The sequence below is a fragment of the Schistocerca gregaria genome, chromosome 9, assembly GCF_023897955.1.
Source record: "Schistocerca gregaria isolate iqSchGreg1 chromosome 9, iqSchGreg1.2, whole genome shotgun sequence".
Taxonomy (NCBI): domain Eukaryota; kingdom Metazoa; phylum Arthropoda; class Insecta; order Orthoptera; family Acrididae; genus Schistocerca; species Schistocerca gregaria.
In genome coordinates this window covers 26,649,247-26,666,797 of record NC_064928.1, presented here as the reverse complement: position 1 = coordinate 26,666,797, position 17,551 = coordinate 26,649,247, and positions in this window count along the sequence as shown.

Genomic DNA, 17,551 nt, shown 5'->3' with positions numbered 1-17,551 from the left:
AGTAAAACGTTAACTCTGATACTGTAGTTGTTGGAATGTGCTACATTTATATCGCCAGTATGTGTCTGAAAACAGGCAGTTAGTTTCATTCCGTATGTTCATTGTGTAAAGATAGATGTAAGTTGTGTCTGCCTTGCCCCTTGCCGTTAACGAATATTCTTAACGTGGCAGCAGTTCACTGTTGTTGAGTAAAAAGAAGTTTGTTGTTTGAAAAAGCTGTGCCCGGTTGTGTACTGAATCACCCGATAAGAGTCCTTATGAAACTGGACATGGCTAATATTAAGATACGAGAGTATGGTGGAAAAGACTACGGAAAGTGAAGACGACGAACCGAATGTATCTCAAAATTAAGAAAAGCTGAACAGTGGTTTCGAGGACAAAACTAACCAAGGACAAAGCCGTAAATTCAACTAAATACCTAGGTATTACAATTACGAACGACTGAAATTGGGAGGAACACATAGAAAATGTTGTGGGAAAGGCTAAGGAAAGACAGCGTTTTATTGGCAGGACAGTTGGAAAATGTGACAGAACTACTAAGGAGACTGCCTACACTACGCTTGTCCGTCCTCTTTTAGAATACTGCTGCGCGGTGTGGGGTCCTTACCAGATAGGACCGACGGAGTGCATCGAAAAATTGCAAAGAAAGGCATGACACTTTGTATTATCACGAAATATGGGAGAGAATGTCACAGAAATGATACTGGAAATCATTAGAAGAAAAGCGTTTTTCTTGCGAGGGAATTTTCTCACAAAATTTCACGAAATTCCCATCATCAACTTTCTCCTCAGAATGCGAAAATATTTTGTTGATACCGACCTACATAGGGAGGAACGATCACCACGATAAAATAAGGGAAATCAGAGCTCGTACGGAAAGATACAGGTGTTCATTCTTTCCGCGCGCTATACGAGATTGGAATAAAAGAGAATTGTGAAGGTGGCTCGATGAACCCTCTCCAGGCAGTTAAATGTGACTTGCAGAGTATCGATGTAGATGTAGATGTAAATGTTCTACGTAAGATATTAGAACACGCCATGGCATTTAAATACGGTACAAACCTTTCAACATTTGCAGATCATCTAAAAGAGGAACACCATAGACCCGAGGTCGGCAACCTACGGCTAGCGAGCCACATGCGGCTCTTTGCTTCCATACGCACATATTATTTATTTTATAAGAAAAAAAATTAATCGTTCTGAATCGACCAACGAGGATTAGGCACCATTTCCATTCCTCACAACCAGCCCACTGTCCTCACTCGCCCCTGGCACTCGTCACTGCCGCACCGCGACAAACAGCGCGTTCCGACTTCTGACGAGTCCGTTCGTGCCAGTCGGCGATGGCGGCTCACGGGAGGCGACCACAGAGTGCGACAAACAGTGTTTCGTGCCTGAATTATTCATTTTAATAATTCAATAATTAGAGAATCATTTATTCTATCAAGGTAAGTATCTTTAATTGGCAAGTATTTTAAAGCCCAGCTTTTCGTATGCATTTACGCAGGTATACATTGACATAGTAAATAACTGCAAAACTTGTGATCTGCTGTTTTGGATACATGAACAATGATTTTAAAAATTCTTCATCACATCTTCACCGCAAGCGTGGCCTCTACGGAAAAAAAACTGAAAAAGAGCATCGAGAATTCAATCGGGATTGGAAGGAGTCGTTTACTTTTATACGCAACTCAGATGGTCTTCCGACTTGTCTCATTTGCCACGAAAAACCCGCACACAATAAGAATTCAAATTTAGAGGGACACTTCACTACACAACGTACACAGTTTGCTAGTAAATAGCCAGCCGACGAAGAACGAAAAAAAGCTGTCGACGAGCTCCAGAAACAAGTACAGCAATCAAGTCCCGTGTTAAGTAACTGGACGCAATCTACAAGTAATGTTAATCTGGCAAGCTTCGTGGTATCACTAGAAATTGCAAAAAAAAAAAAAAAAAAAAGGTGGCGAGTATGTCAAAGATTGCTTCATACGTGCATCTGAAGAACTATTTCGTAATTTCAAAAACAAACCAAAAATCTTGAAAGAATCGAAGGTCTGCCACCATCCGATAAAACAGTACAAGATAGAATAAGCAAAATGTCTTCAACTGTAACACATTTCCAGGTGGAAGACAATTATCTGCGTTATCGCTTGCTATCGTTGAGTCTTGTGATATAAAAGACACTGCACAAGTTTCCCTTTTTGTGAGGTATATGTCTTACCAAGGTCCAAAAGAAGAACTTCTAGGATTGCTACCGCTCTAGAGGGGAAGACATAGCGAATGCCGTGCAGAAATGCCTCGACGATAATAAGATCGATTCAAATATAATCGTTTTAATAGCAGCAGATGGAGCCAGAAATATGACAGGAAGAAACGAAGGGACAACAACGATTCTTCAGAGAAAAATAAACCACCAAATTCTTATGTTTCACTGCGTAATACACCAAGAAGCGCTTTGTGTGCAAACGTTTCCCGCGGAAATAGTTGAGGTCATGAATTTGGTAATCAAGATTGTTAACACCGTCTTGTCAAAAGCACTCCATCATCGTCAGTTTAAAGAATTCTTAAACGAAATGGAGACTCAGTATTCCGATCTCTTCCTTCACAATAAAGTGCGAAGGTTTTCCAAGGATAAGATGTTGAAACGTTTTGCTTTGTGCTTGAATGAAGTAAATATATACCTCAATGAAAAAGGCATCATCACCCTTAATTAGATCACAGTGAATGGCTGCAAAATTTTACTTTATGATTTGGTAGAAGAATTGGTTTGTTTCGAAGGAAAATTAATTATTTTTGCAGAAGATATTCAGAGCGGTAAATTATGTCATTTTCAAATTTTAAAGCAATATTGCGACAAAACCAGTGCAGCTGCTGACTCGAGTTACTTCAGCACAGTTATTAAAAAAATGAAAGATGAAGTTGCTGACAGATTTCTCCAATTCAAAGCCAACAAATCCACTTAAGCATTCATAGTAAATGCTCTCAACACAAATAGTAACGAAATCAACAGTGAACCATTTGGAGCTGATAGTGGATCTCTAGAAATGCAATTGGTCGATTTGAAAAGTAAAGCTTTGTGGAGTGGAAAATTCATGGAGTTGAAGAGCAAATTGGAAGAGTTGGAAGTCTAGAAATGTATGTACATAACGCAACAAAAGTGGACAGCTTTAAAAGAAATGCCGCGAGTTGAGGCAATTATATTCAACGCATGCAATAGTCTTCCAGATTGCTGCAGTGCAGTTAGAAAGTTGGCATTTGGAGTGCTGACTATCTTCAGATCGAGATATTCGTGCGAGCAAGAGTTCTCTTGCATGAATATAATTAAAATTCAAGTAAGGAGCCAAGTAACGAATGAAAATTTTGAGTCGTGTTTGAAACTTAAAACAACAACTTATGAGCCACATTTATTCAAAATTTCTAAAACGATGTAAAGCCAACGCTCCCATTAAATTTGTTCGCTTGAATGTATGTTATCGTTTTCTTTGTTGATTTTTAAGTACATGTTACATTGTTTAGTGAAGTTTAAATTTTCTGCTTGAACAACCATGCAAAGCCATCGCTCCCATTGAATTTGTTTGCTCTATTGTTTGTTATTGAAGTACAAGTCAGTGTTGTAAGTGAATGTTTGCTTTAATATATTCCTTGAATATATGTATATTATCTAATTTGTTGTAAAAATACACTGCTTATGGTATATGAATAAATATGTATTTTTCTTATGAATGAATAGATTAGTTTTTTCGTTAAAAAATTTTACGTATGCAAGTACTATTTATTGTTGGCAAGAAACATTTTTGTGGCTCTTAAAAAAAATGAAATTTCATAAATTTTGTTTCTGACTCTTCCGACTCAATAGGTTGCCGACCCCTGCCATAGACCAAGAAATATTGAAAAAGATATGAATACCACAAAAATCAATGAAGACAGACATCTCCTCCCTTTCCAAAAAAATTTCCAAAACCAGACTCTACATACAATAATTGATGAAATTACATGAAAAAGAAAAGAGCCTTTTCGATCCTACACCCCTTCCCACTCTCACATAACCCTCCCTCCCCCCTCACCCACTCACAATTTTATTTTACTTCTTGCTCCAAACCTCCTCCTCTAAAGGCCGGTTCCCACTAGGGCTGCCGCGCGTCAAATCCGCGCGTTAGCGGCGTGGTTGTCATGGAAACGGCGTCAGCGGCACGGCGTCGCGGTCTGACCATGTCGAACCGCTTCCGCTGCCGCGTGCCGTGCTCCAGGTGCGCGCCGCCAATCACAAAACGCGCTGAGCGTGACGTTAGGTACGGAACCCCGGGCCACACGAACTTTCGCCGAACCGCTGGCGCGGACGCGGCGGCAGCTATGAAATACTTATCATCCGATTCAGAGGAAACTATTCGGTAGAAAAATTTGATTCTTGGCCATGTTACAGCCTGATATCTTCTCTCGATAAAGGACCGAATTTCTTTCCGTCATTCGTCGTGATTACTTGCTGTATCACATTTACGTAAACCTTTACACGAAATTTTAATGAGTGTGCAGAGGTAAAAACGCATCGCGTGGACTTTGCGTACAGTTCATTTTAGGTAGTACATTATTGCGTATGAAATTTAGTCAACGTATCGAAATTGTTTTTGAAGCTGAGAGCAGGACGATAGCTATCACCGTCGGCGGACGGGCTGTGCAGTGACGGCACGCGGGTTGCTCACGACGGGACCGGTACTTTGTCCTGCTCGTCGTAAATCATGTGGTTGTACCAACCGCAAATTTCGTAAACGGTCCAAGAAATCGAAACGTGTTTTTTTGCAAACGATAACTTGTAAAAAGTCATGTATTTCGTCGCACGATAAATATTCAAAATCTGTTTACCTACCGAGGGATGAAAGAAACTACAGTTTTTCGGAAGGGATAGATGAATTTTTTTAAACGGCATTTAATAACATGGGGAATGAGAAGTTAAACCGAGACTAATTTGTTGGTATGTCATAAGATGTAATTTGCTAAGTATCTACAGCTATTGATTATTTCATTTGGAAATATAAAAAGGTTTTTTCTTTACCCAGTGTACTTTACTGGTTCAAGACGCGTTTCTCCTTTACTTTAAGGCATCTTCACTGGAATTTAGAATGATTCAGTTTTGTTTTGATATGTGATACTTGCAGATTATAAAACAGTTCACATCTTCTTTTACGTGAATAACTGATTACTTACAGTGAATCGAGTTTTTGGGGGACATCTGCGTTTCCCCTCACATGGTCACATGGTAGAGGTTGAACTAAAACTTAGATAATGGAACATAAGCACATTTCATGTTCGCTCGTTTTTCCTTCTGTCACTAGCTGTAGACATTTTACCAAAAACACTGATTTGAAGTCGTAAATACAGTGTGTTCAACTCATATCCCTTCCTGTTTGGTTTGTTTATGTACATGTTGCCGACCTAAGGAATTACATGCTGAAAACTAATGTTTGTTTATTTCTGTTCTCCTTATATCTGTATGTGTGTGTGGCTAGCCAGTGATAGTTATAGAAAGTTGGAAGTGAATGCAGTAGTTGTCAGACAGTGGTTGAAAGCTTTGGTGTTCAGCTGGTTTCAGTTTTGCTTTAAATGTTTTGTGGAGGAGTGCATGGAAGAGTAAATTCACTGCTTACATTAATAGATAAAAGAGTAGAATAGCATTTCAACAGATGATTATTATCAGAATACTATCATCCAATCCCTCTGTCCTCACTCTTTGACGCCTCATAATATGTCATGTCAATTTACCCCTCTTGTAGTCAAAGTTGTGCCGTAATTTCCTCTTCTTCCTCTATTTAATTCAGTACCTCTTCTTTGGTTACACGATCCTCATATCTAATCTTCAGCATTCTTGTTGATCACCACGTTTGGAAAGCGTCCATTGTCTTCTTGACAGAACTGTTCATCGCCCACGTTTCACTTACATACAAGGCTGCACTCCATACAAATACCTTTGTAAAGTAGTACCCAATCATTAGAATTTGTATTCGATGTGAACAAATTTTCTTTTTCAGAACGCTTTTCTTGCTATTCACAGTCTTCATTTTATATCCTCTCCACTTCTGCCTTCTCAGTTACTGCTTCGGTTTCGAGTCATCGAAGTCTTAGAAATGCATTTGGTTTCTGTACAAGTTGTAGATAATCTTGTGGCCCTGTGTTTTATAGATGAGATCTCCAGAGCTTCAAAGAATGTTTTAATTAAGATTGTCAAAACCTTTCTCTAAACATGCAAATGTTATAAAAACAGTTTCGCAGTTCTTCAGTGTGTCCACTTAGCTAAGTGGTAGGATCAGTATTGCCTTGCGTGTTCAGACATTTCACAGGAATCTAACATTGTGCTTATGTTAGTTTGTACAACCCCTCCCCCTCTCCTCACTACATAGTCCTTCCACTTTCTAGCCTTCTCTTATTTGTTTAGTTCTGGCTTGCCAAATGAGTTCTTGACGACTGCTTCTCCTTTAAGCAGAGTTTTCTTTGTTCTTTCTCATTTTCATTCCCCTGTCTTTTCCAAGTGAGAAATCGCGTTGCAATTTTGGACTTTCTGTCAACGTCATGTTTAGACATTTCTATTTCTCATGGCCTACTTTATTTGCTGCATTATTATATTTTTCCCTCGTGTCAAATTTAATGTATCACGTTTTATCTAACAATTTCTACTGTACCTTCTTCCCGTTCACATACTCTGCTGCATTCACCACTTCTTCTCTCAAAGATATCCATTCGTATTCTAGCGGATTCCTTCCTCTGTTTCAGTCAGTCGTTGCACTACGGTAACTTTAAGCTAATCGAAAAACTGTGGGTCTTGACTTATTCAAGTTCCATTTCCTTAATTTGCTACCGTTTACTGTCTCTTTAGCCGTAAACCGCAGCTCGTAACCAATAAATTATTGTAGGATTGCGTCTTCACCAGAAAATGTCTTATAATTTAAAATCTGGTTTCGAAAACTTTGTTCCAAATATGTATTATTCTTTCATGATTCTTAAGCAAGGTGCTGGCGATGATTACATTATGCTCTGTGCAAAATTCTATCAGGTGGCTTCCACTTTCATCCCTTCCCCCAAGCCTTTGTGTTCTTACTGTTACCCTGTACATGCTACCGTATCACATTTTAAATTTTTGTCTCGCTTAACCATCTGAATAATCTCTTTTGTAGCACATTGTTTCAATCTGTTAGGAGACAGTGAACAATCATGAACGGTAGTCATGAAATCGGTTTGTGGTGAAATGAGAAAACATGGATAATGAAATATGTGAAAGAGTACATTGTACAGAAAATGAAAAATTGGTATGTCTTCACCCAACTCCGTCTTTCCTTCATGTAGGTGTAAGATATAGTAATCAAACGCACCGGGCGTTTCAGTGGGTCCCGCCCCGTACCCCAGCGGCTGTCCGTCATTGGCTACCGCCAGCGTCTGCCGCTTCCAGGTGGGAACGCCAGTTCCGCGAGCCGCCGCGTCGACGTGGGAACCGGCCTCAACTCACACTCCATCACACTGCCCACGCATCGTGGTTTTTCTGTCCCCTACACTGGAAAAAAAGGGTCCCTCCATCACTCTTCCTTTTTTACTCTTACGCAGTATATAAGTATACAGCAACATACTTAAATAGAATTACTTCCATACAATAATGTAATAAAGAAAGAACAGAAATGAAAAGAAAAGAAAAGAAAAAAAGAAAAGAAAAGGAAAATGTTGTAGGTCAAAGACAAAGTAGTGGAAAGTGGAAGTGTTGGCAACACTCCAAGACACAAACCATAACTCTTAGAAGTACAAAAATAAACAGAATATAGTGGTGTGCATAAAAGTGTGCTGTGAAAAACGTAAGAAATGCATAGTGTTGTAGAACAACTAAAAATTAGACCACAGGGATCAATGTCCAATGCAGAAAACCAACGATATGCTAGCAGACACCGGCCTCAACTCACACTCCATCACACTGCCCACGCATCGTGGTTTTTCTGTCCCCTACACTGGAAAAAAAGGGTCCCTCCATCACTCTTCCTTTTTTACTCTTACGCAGTATATAAGTATACAGCAACATACTTAAATAGAATTACTTCCATACAATAATGTAATAAAGAAAGAACAGAACCTCAACTCACACTCCATCACACTGCCCACGCATCGTGGTTTTTCTGTCCCCTACACTGGAAAAAAAGGGTCCCTCCATCACTCTTCCTTTTTTACTCTTACGCAGTATATAAGTATACAGCAACATACTTAAATAGAATTACTTCCATACAATAATGTAATAAAGAAAGAACAGAAATGAAAAGAAAAGAAAAGAAAAAAAGAAAAGAAAAGGAAAATGTTGTAGGTCAAAGACAAAGTAGTGGAAAGTGGAAGTGTTGGCAACACTCCAAGACACAAACCATAACTCTTAGAAGTACAAAAATAAACAGAATATAGTGGTGTGCATAAAAGTGTGCTGTGAAAAACGTAAGAAATGCATAGTGTTGTAGAACAACTAAAAATTAGACCACAGGGATCAATGTCCAATGCAGAAAACCAACGATATGCTAGCAGACGGCATTTCACCATGCAAACGAGAAATAAAGCGAAAGTCGCCCTAAGTAGAAATCAAGATATTCTTAACTAACTGTTTTTCGATCTACAAGTAAATCAAAATGCAAACAACTTAATGACAGGCCACTGATGGTTCTTTACATACCAGCTAATGAGGCGTGCACATACAAAGTTACATCGACATCTGATCATTTCTTCTGGATTTAATTTTTTTTGTCTCAATGTAAATTTTTGTATTTGTAGATCTGAGGTCTAAGGACATCCCTTTCCTTTATCCAAATACTCTCAAACTTAATGGAGTCCATTTTAACGTGGAATGGAACTAAATTGTGGTAGCGCAAGAAAAATTACACAAAACTGTGCAAAATGACACTAATTTGCAGATAATTTGCTTACGTAATATATCTGGATCTTTTTATGTAACTCACAGGTTCTACATTCACATACACATGCACACACGCAGCGCAAATAATGGTATACAACATGGTAGAGGGTGCTTCGTGTTGTTAATTGTGTATGTAATTTCCATGACCATATTTACTTTTTAATGTGAATGTATGTGTTTTGTTCAGTGCATTATTCATTAACGATACACAGGCAATACTGTAGGTATGATATCGATGATGCTAGTTCATCGTCTACTGTTATCTTTTCCAATTAACCAGTTTCTCGCGTGAAGTAACCTCCTTTTCATGTGTGGAGAGTCATATGAGCAGGACGCAAATTTCGACTGCTCCTATTATTCTCATATATCAACATACTTATATAGTTAGACTTTTGTTAAAGACTCAGGCAGACCTAATTTATTAAATATTCGCGGTTCATTGGGATGTTTAATAAAAAGAAGATGAAATTTTATGTCTGGTTTACTTAACTATGTTTTAGCTTTAGTTCTCACAGTATTAATAATGTGCCATATACTTGTATAAGCCTAGATTATACAAACTTGAAATTATTAGTATATTCGTGCGACATGGTACATAAGCATTCTAGATATCCCAGCTGAGCAAACACAATTGTAAATGTCATTCCCAAACTAAGGTGTATACTAAGGTGTATAAAATACACTTCAGCCTTGGTGAAAGTCAGGTGGACGGAAAACCACTATTTGACACTGAAAGTAATGTAGGAGAACGATAATTACAAGTTTCTGAAGATAATATCTGTCTTCTCTCGTGGTGTTGAATATTATTTGTTGCACACCACGGGCATCAGTGTCTGTGTGGGATGAACGCTGCATTTATATGATTTTTGCGTATTTATTCGTGTTACTTTTTCTGCAAAACGACATTCATTTGATGTGGGCAGACAAGAACATATTTATTCCAAAAAGTATCATTTTGTTGAGAGACTTTCAAGTGTATTCATAACATCGTACATATTGAGAACACAGCACAGAATCTCATGTTTACGTGACAAAAGCTGAACTTACTTAAAGACTCGAAAATTGTTTACATGACGCAGTCAAATCAAGTGTAGGTTACGAGTCTAAAAATTAACTAACAGCTGACTGACGCACTGGCGCATTTTGAGTGCTTATATAATTCGTGGCTTCGTGCACAAGTGTTCTAGACGTTTCTAGTTTCCTAATCAGTACACATATCTAATCGAAACAATAATTTTTACAAAACTACATTCTTTTGGAATCTTCGATTTTATTACTATAAAATAGCAGTATCTGTTCGTTAAATAAATATCAAATTTCGCTAAGAAAACTTCGAAATCTCATAGCCGTGTTCACGGCTTTTTATTACATTTATTAAAAGAGAATGTGTTCAACAAAATTTATTTTGAACTTAGACTCAGGAGATATGTGCGTAAGTATGGCACGATAAAATTCAATTGAGAATCTTTTAAATAAAGTTCTCACAGTCATGTGATGTACAAGTGGTGAAGTGGTGATCAGATGTCTACATCTACATCTACATCTACATGACTACTCTGCAATTCACATTTAAGTGCTTGGCAGAGGATTCATCGAACCATAATCATACTATCTCTCTACCATTCCACTCCCGAACAGCGCGCTGGAAAAACCAACACCTTTATGTTCGAGCTCTGATTTCACTTATTTTATTTTGGTGATCATTCCTACCTATGTACGTTGGGCTCAACAAAATAGTTCCGCATTCAGAAGAGAAAGATCTCGCCGCGACGAAAAACGTCTTTGATTTAATGACTTCCATCCCAACTCGCTTGTCAATATCTGCCACACACTCTCCCCTATTACGTGATAATACAAACCGAGCTGCCCTTTTTTGCACCCTTTCGATGTCCTCCGTCAATCCCACCTGGTAAGGATCCCAAACCGCATAGCAATATTCTAACAGAGGACGAACGAGTGTAGTGTAACCTATCTCTTTAGTGGACTTGTTGCATCTTCTAAATGTCCTGCCAATGAAACGCAACCTTTGTCTCGCCTTCCCCACAATATTATCTATGTGGTCTTTCCAACTGAAGTTGTTCGTGATTTTAACACCCAGGTACTTAGTTGAATTGACAGCCTTGAGAATTGTACTCTTTATCGAGTAATCGAATTCCTTTGGAACTCATGTGGATCACCTCACAACTTTTCGTTATTTAGCGTCAACTGCCACCTGCCACACCATATAGCAATCTTTTCTAAAGAAACGCAACCTTTGTCTCGCCTTCCCCACAATATTATCTATGTGGTCTTTCCAACTGAAGTTGTTCGTGATTTTAACACCCAGGTACTTAGTTGAATTGACAGCCTTGAGAATTGTACTCTTTATCGAGTAATCGAATTCCTTTGGAACTCATGTGGATCACCTCACAACTTTTCGTTATTTAGCGTCAACTGCCACCTGCCACACCATATAGCAATCTTTTCTAAATCGCTTTGCAACTGATACTGATCTTCGGATGACCTTGATGATGATGATGAGTCCCATACTCCTTTACAGAGCGTAGGGGAGCGACGCGGAAGACTCTCGCCGCCTTAGTAGGCAAGGTCCTAGTGGAGGTGGTTTGCCGTTGCCTTCCTCCGACCGCAATGGGAATGAATCATGATGATGAAAACGACACAGCAACACCCAGTCATCTCGAGGCAGGTAAAATCCCTGAGCCCGCCGGGAATCGAACCCGGGACCCCGTGCTCGGGAAGCGAGAATGCTACCGCGAGACCACGAGCTGCGGACTACACTAGACGGTAAGTTACAGCGTCATCTGCGAACAACCTAAGACGACTTGTCAGACTGTCACCCAGGTCATTTGTATAGACCAGGAACAGCAGAGGTCCCAGGACGCTTCCCTGGGGAGATGAAAACGAGACAAGTGAAAAAAAAAACTAAGTGGACTGTTCATTATTTCATAATTAATCGCCATGTTCTCCCTCACAGGTTGTTTCAAGTACGCTGCACCAACTGAGCTGGGACCCCCTGCACATCTTCCACACAGTCCAGATCTCGCGTCAGGGGGATTTCCTCATTTTTGGAGCCAATGCCACTCCTACATTAAATGACCAGCAAAATTTTTGGTACAGTCAGATTCTTGCGGTCGTGTCACCAGCAAATATTCCCTGGCAATCAAGCATCTATGAAATCAGTCCATAAAGCGTACCCGCCGTTTGAAGACTAATTCTGATGGTAAATCGACGTTGATTTTACAGCATTGAGAAATTTCACGATTAAGAAAACATGGATAAGAAATAACGAAGGTAATATTATGGTTTACAAATACCATAAAGGATCTTCTAAACTTTATGACTGGGGGACTGAGAACCCTCTGCCCTGTGCGTAACAAAAGCCTCCCCTAAAATGCTTTGGTAGTTACTGAGTCTTCCCAGCCAGAAACTTAAGTATTTGGCCTGCCTAGCGAAACCTATAATGGTGATTCATCTCCGAGTGTTGTGGCAGCCATTTCTTACCGGTAGATCTACTATGTCCAATGATTCAAGAGTAGTTAAAAATGGAACTTACTGAAAAGTCAACGGATATTGGAATATTACTTATTTGCATACACAGACACAAACACGGAAAGACTACAATCAGATTTATAGTCTTTTCTGAAGTTCTCAAAAGAAAGAAAAACGCAGTGGAATGATCGAGAACGGTACAGTAGACAAACTTGCATGACTGGCCACTGCGTTTTACAAACGTATACCAGCAACTCTGCAGCATACTAAATCGTCCACTGTCAGTGCTTAGGTTGGAGCCAAGACAGTATATGAGATTTTATAAGTTCTGTCTCGCACTAGTCGTCATCAGTTACAGTGCTGGACAGACAGCCATATGTTTTACACGTACTACTATATACACTACTGGCCATTATAATTGCTACACCACGAAGATGATGTGCTACAGACGCGAAATTTAACCGACAGGAAGAATATGCTGTGATATTGAAATGATTAGCTTTTCAGAGCATTCACACGAGGGTGGCGCCGGTGGTGACACCCACAAGGTGTTGACATGAGGAAAGTTTCTAACCGATTTCTCATAGCAGTTTGTAAGTAGACTGTTTAGGTTTTTTTATTTGTAACACCACCTCTGTATGGAAATCACTGGCTGTGCTGTGTGCAGTCTGTGGCTGGTTGGCATTGTTATAACACTCGCCATTGTAGTGTTGGGCAGTTGTATGTTAACAGCGCGTAGCGTTGCGGAGTTAGAGGTGCGCCGCCAGCAGTGGTGGATGTGGGGAGAGAAATTGCAGAGTTTTGAAATTTGTAAGACTGGATGTCATGAACAGCTATATATATTATGACTATTAAGGTAAATACATTGTTTGTTCTCTATCAAAATCTTTTATTTGCTAACTATGCCTATCAGTAGTTAGTGCCTTCCGTAGCTTGAATCTTTTATTTAGCTGGCAGTAGTGGCGCTCGCTGTATTGCAGTAGTTCGAGTAACGAAGATTTTTGTGAGGTAAGTGATTTGTGAAACGTATAGGTTAATGTTAGTCAGGGCCATTCTTTCGTAGGGATTTTTAAAAGTCAGACTGCGTTGCGCAAAAAATATTGTGTGTCAGTTTAAGCACAGTTATGTATAATTTTTCTAAGGGGGCATTTCATATGTCGACCCTTAGCCGAGGATACCTCACTGGAATCTTCTGATTTTTTTCCTGTAGATTGTGTAATTAGTGTATCTTTTGTTTATTGCTAGCGCGTAATTGTAGAGAGAATCTCCTTTCTAGTTGCAGTCTTTCATTGTTGTACCGTAAAGCAGTTGTGGCATGCATGTAGATTTGCACCAAGTATTTCGCAGCTGCGCTTGCAATTAACTAGATATTATTTTCAGTGCTACGTTAACGTGTTCTTTTATTTTTGCTCTTAAAATTGTACTTTTCTGTGTTATCGTGTGAAATATTGTGACAATAATGGCGTTTGAAAAACGTAACACTAGGCTCCAAAGTAAACTGAGAAATAACAGTGACGACGAGCGTCGCTTATCAGCACCACTGTGTAGTGAATTAACAGATATTCGAAGTAGTAATTTGGTAACTGTGCATAGGGAAATGGAGCGGGCTGCAAATAAAGGTGTAGACAGTGAAACAAATAGTGAACAGACGACACAGTGTTATTGTATGTGTACATTCTTGCTTGTTAGTTGCACGATTACGTAACGACTATAAGGCTGACATACTTGGAACATGTACCGATACTGCTATTGAGATTTTAATGCAACATTTTAGTTTACTGGAAATGCATTCTAGATATAAAGTACTTTTTGAGAGATACCAGATGTCACAGTGGTTAGTTTATTTGACAGCTACACGATTATATCACGACGCTACTAATATGTGACACAATTTACATTGGTGCTTTTGTGGTGTATCTGTTTTATATCTGCACAGTTTTTCTGTATTATTTTGGAAAGTAAAACATGTTTTAGTAGTAACTTGATCACGGTAAGGTATGTAATAACTACGATATCTATACGCAAAGCATTTCACTTTCGTTTATGATGAGTTAAGTATATTGATTTCAGCAGAACTTTGCTCCACGTGGGACGGTCGAGGAACAGGATTCTACAGGTTGTCTTCCTGATGTTCAGGAGACGCCACGAAACACCGGTACTGCATTACATGTCTCTTATGTAGCAGATGTTGCTGTTGGTCGTTCTGTGTTCCCCGATTTCCGATAAGTGCGGTGGCGATGGCTCCTCTGTCAAATCGGAGCTTGACATGCCCAACCCCTCCACATCAAGAGTGTGTATTTTCGCGGAGTGGTGTGAAACAGCGTTTTCATCCTGCCCGTGCCTCGGCGCGTCGTAAAAAGAAAAGCGAGGATTCCTCGGCGTCAGGTGGGGGGACTAGCATTGTACCTTCCTTTCCCCGCCACCGGACGTTGCGGAGAGACGGACGTGACAGTGCTTTTCCCTTAATGTTGTTTCACTGACCTTACATGTGTTAACGGATTTCTAACCCTCAATTTTAATAGGATACGTTCCCAATTACGGCTTACTGCGTTAAGCCAGTTTATTTACGATCCCCAAGCTGATATCGTGTGTTTACAAGAGGTGTTATTTAATGTGTTTTGTCTTCCTGGATATTCTATGTTTTTCAATGTCGCGCCAGAAAATTCTACAGGTATGACTTTGCTTTATCGAGATTGAATCCCGCTAACGGGCTTCGAAACGCTAGACGATGGTCGCGGTATAGGCTTCATCCGATCGCGCGGTTCTATAAGGAAGAAGTTGTTTATTTACTCCGACGGAACCCGAGCAAGGTTTTGTTAGGGGGTGATTTTAATTGCTTCTTGCGCCGTGTTGATCAGACCCCCAGTTATACATTTTGTCGTGACGTCCTTGCATCTCCAAGATTGGTTGGGTTTGCAGATATCCTACATTGGTGCGGTTTGCGTCTTTTACAGCTACTTCAAGTAGCCGATTGGACCGAAATTATTTATCTGCTCCCATATGTAGGCAGCTTCTATCGATTAATGTGATTCCTGGCAGTTTCATCGATAGCTGTGCTGTTTCCATAACTTTTAACCACGTCCCGCAGCGGGTCCATGGAAGCTAAACGGTGTACATCTTACGGACCCCTCTCTGCAAGGCATCATCGCAGGCTTATGGCGGTGGTCAACCCAGTCTCAGACGCATTATTCCTCACTTCTCAAATGGTGGGTTACCTTTGCTGAAAAGGCGGCTGAAATAAGGCGCACTATCGAATTTTACTCTGCAGTTCGTCGCGATCTTTGCGATAATGCTCGTGATGCCCCCTTGAGGGTCGTCGACGTCCGCCGTGTGAAGGCAAAACTTCTCCAACTCAAACGCAGGCAAATGGACGGGGTCCGACTGCGTTCCCAGCGTCGTTCAATCATACAGGATGAGTTGACCTCTCTCTATCATCTTCTCCGGCTTCAAAAGTGATCTCAAAGGACGTGTCTAGATGGACGTGGGTGGTCCTCCCAGTCTGATGTGATGCGTGAACTTTACCAGTACTATTCCGAGCTTTATGCTGAAGTGGATTCAGACGGTTCATCGTCTGTTGATTTCACCTCCCTCCTTGAAATTAAATGTCGTGTGGCTAGGGCCTCCCGTCGGGTAGACTGTTCGCCTGGCGCAGGTCTTTCGCGTTGACGCCACTTCGGCGACCTGCGAGTCGATGGGGATGAAATAATGATGGTTAGGACAACACAACACCCAGTCCCTGAGCGGAGAAAATCTCCGACCCAGCCGGAAATCGAACCTGGGACCTTAGGATTAACATTCCGTCACGCTGACCACTCAGCTACCAGCGCCGGACTCCCTCCCTCCTTGATCATGTTGTTACACCAGCTCTCGTGCAAGAGTTTTTCTCTGTATTCCATCGCGATTATATACATGATATTGTGGCTCGTTCTCCTTCCCACAAATCACCTTGCCCCGATGGCCTTCCCAAAGAATTTTATATTCGATTTTGGTCCTTAATAGCAGATACGATAACTTCCATGGTGAATGAAGTGTTCCACTGAGCCCTTTCCCCGCCCAGTTTTAAGGTTGGTAAAATAGTCCTGATTCCCAAAAAACCGCGACGTTTCCGAGCGGATCAGGTCCACCCAATAACCCTCTTCAACTATGATTATAACATTGTGGCGCGAGCCGTCAATAGCCAACTATAGGTATTGTTGACTACCATAATCGAGAGTCATCAAAGTTGTCTTTGGGGTCGTACTCTCCTGACTCCCGTTGCTGAATGTCGAGACTTAATTTTGATTGCTCCCACCATTCCCATGCCAAGCGCTTGGCTTTTCATTGATTTTCACCAAGCGTTCGACCGTGTCAATCATGGATTCCTTATGCGAGTATTGATCGCTGTTGGTTCTAACAATGTTGCACGACGGCTGTTTAGCTCTCTTAATCACTGGTATTCGGGCGTCCAATGACGTAAATGGCCGTCTTACTTCCCCGGTCTGTCAGGGCGTCCTTCAAGGGAGTCCATTACCAATGTCGCTCTACGTGCTGTTTCTGGAACCATTATTGCGAACTATAGCTGCTCGTTTGAGTGGCTGGTCGCAGCTGGGAGATACGTTTACTGTTCGTGCATATGCTGACGGCGTTATGGTTCTTCTCCGTACCCATGATGATATACCACTGCTGAAGGAAGTTTTGGATGCCTTTTGTCGTCTTACGGGAGAGCGGGTTAATGACCAAAAATGTCGTTTACTCAGTTTGCGAGGATTTGACACTGTTGAAATCCCATGGGTTTCGAAGGTCACCCGATATCGATCGTTAGGTGTTAAAATTGACAGCTGTCCGCTAAAGACGGCTGCGATAAACTGGAAGTCTGTCACGGATAAGATTCAGGGGGCAATCATTGAACACGAGCGTCGCTCTCTCTCACTTCTTCATAAGGCTGGGGTCATGGAAACGTATGTGTTAAGTAAGGCTTATTTTATTGCACAGATCTTTCCCCTCCCTGCTATGGTGCCCCGCAAGTTGCAAATTTTAACTGGCAGTTTTATCTGGCGCCACTCTGTATTTCACGTGCGTTATGGGGCCATGGCACGGCCCCATTTGCAGGGAGGTTTGGGCCTCCCTGACGTTCGGGTTAAGGCTTCTGTCTTATTCATCCGCCGG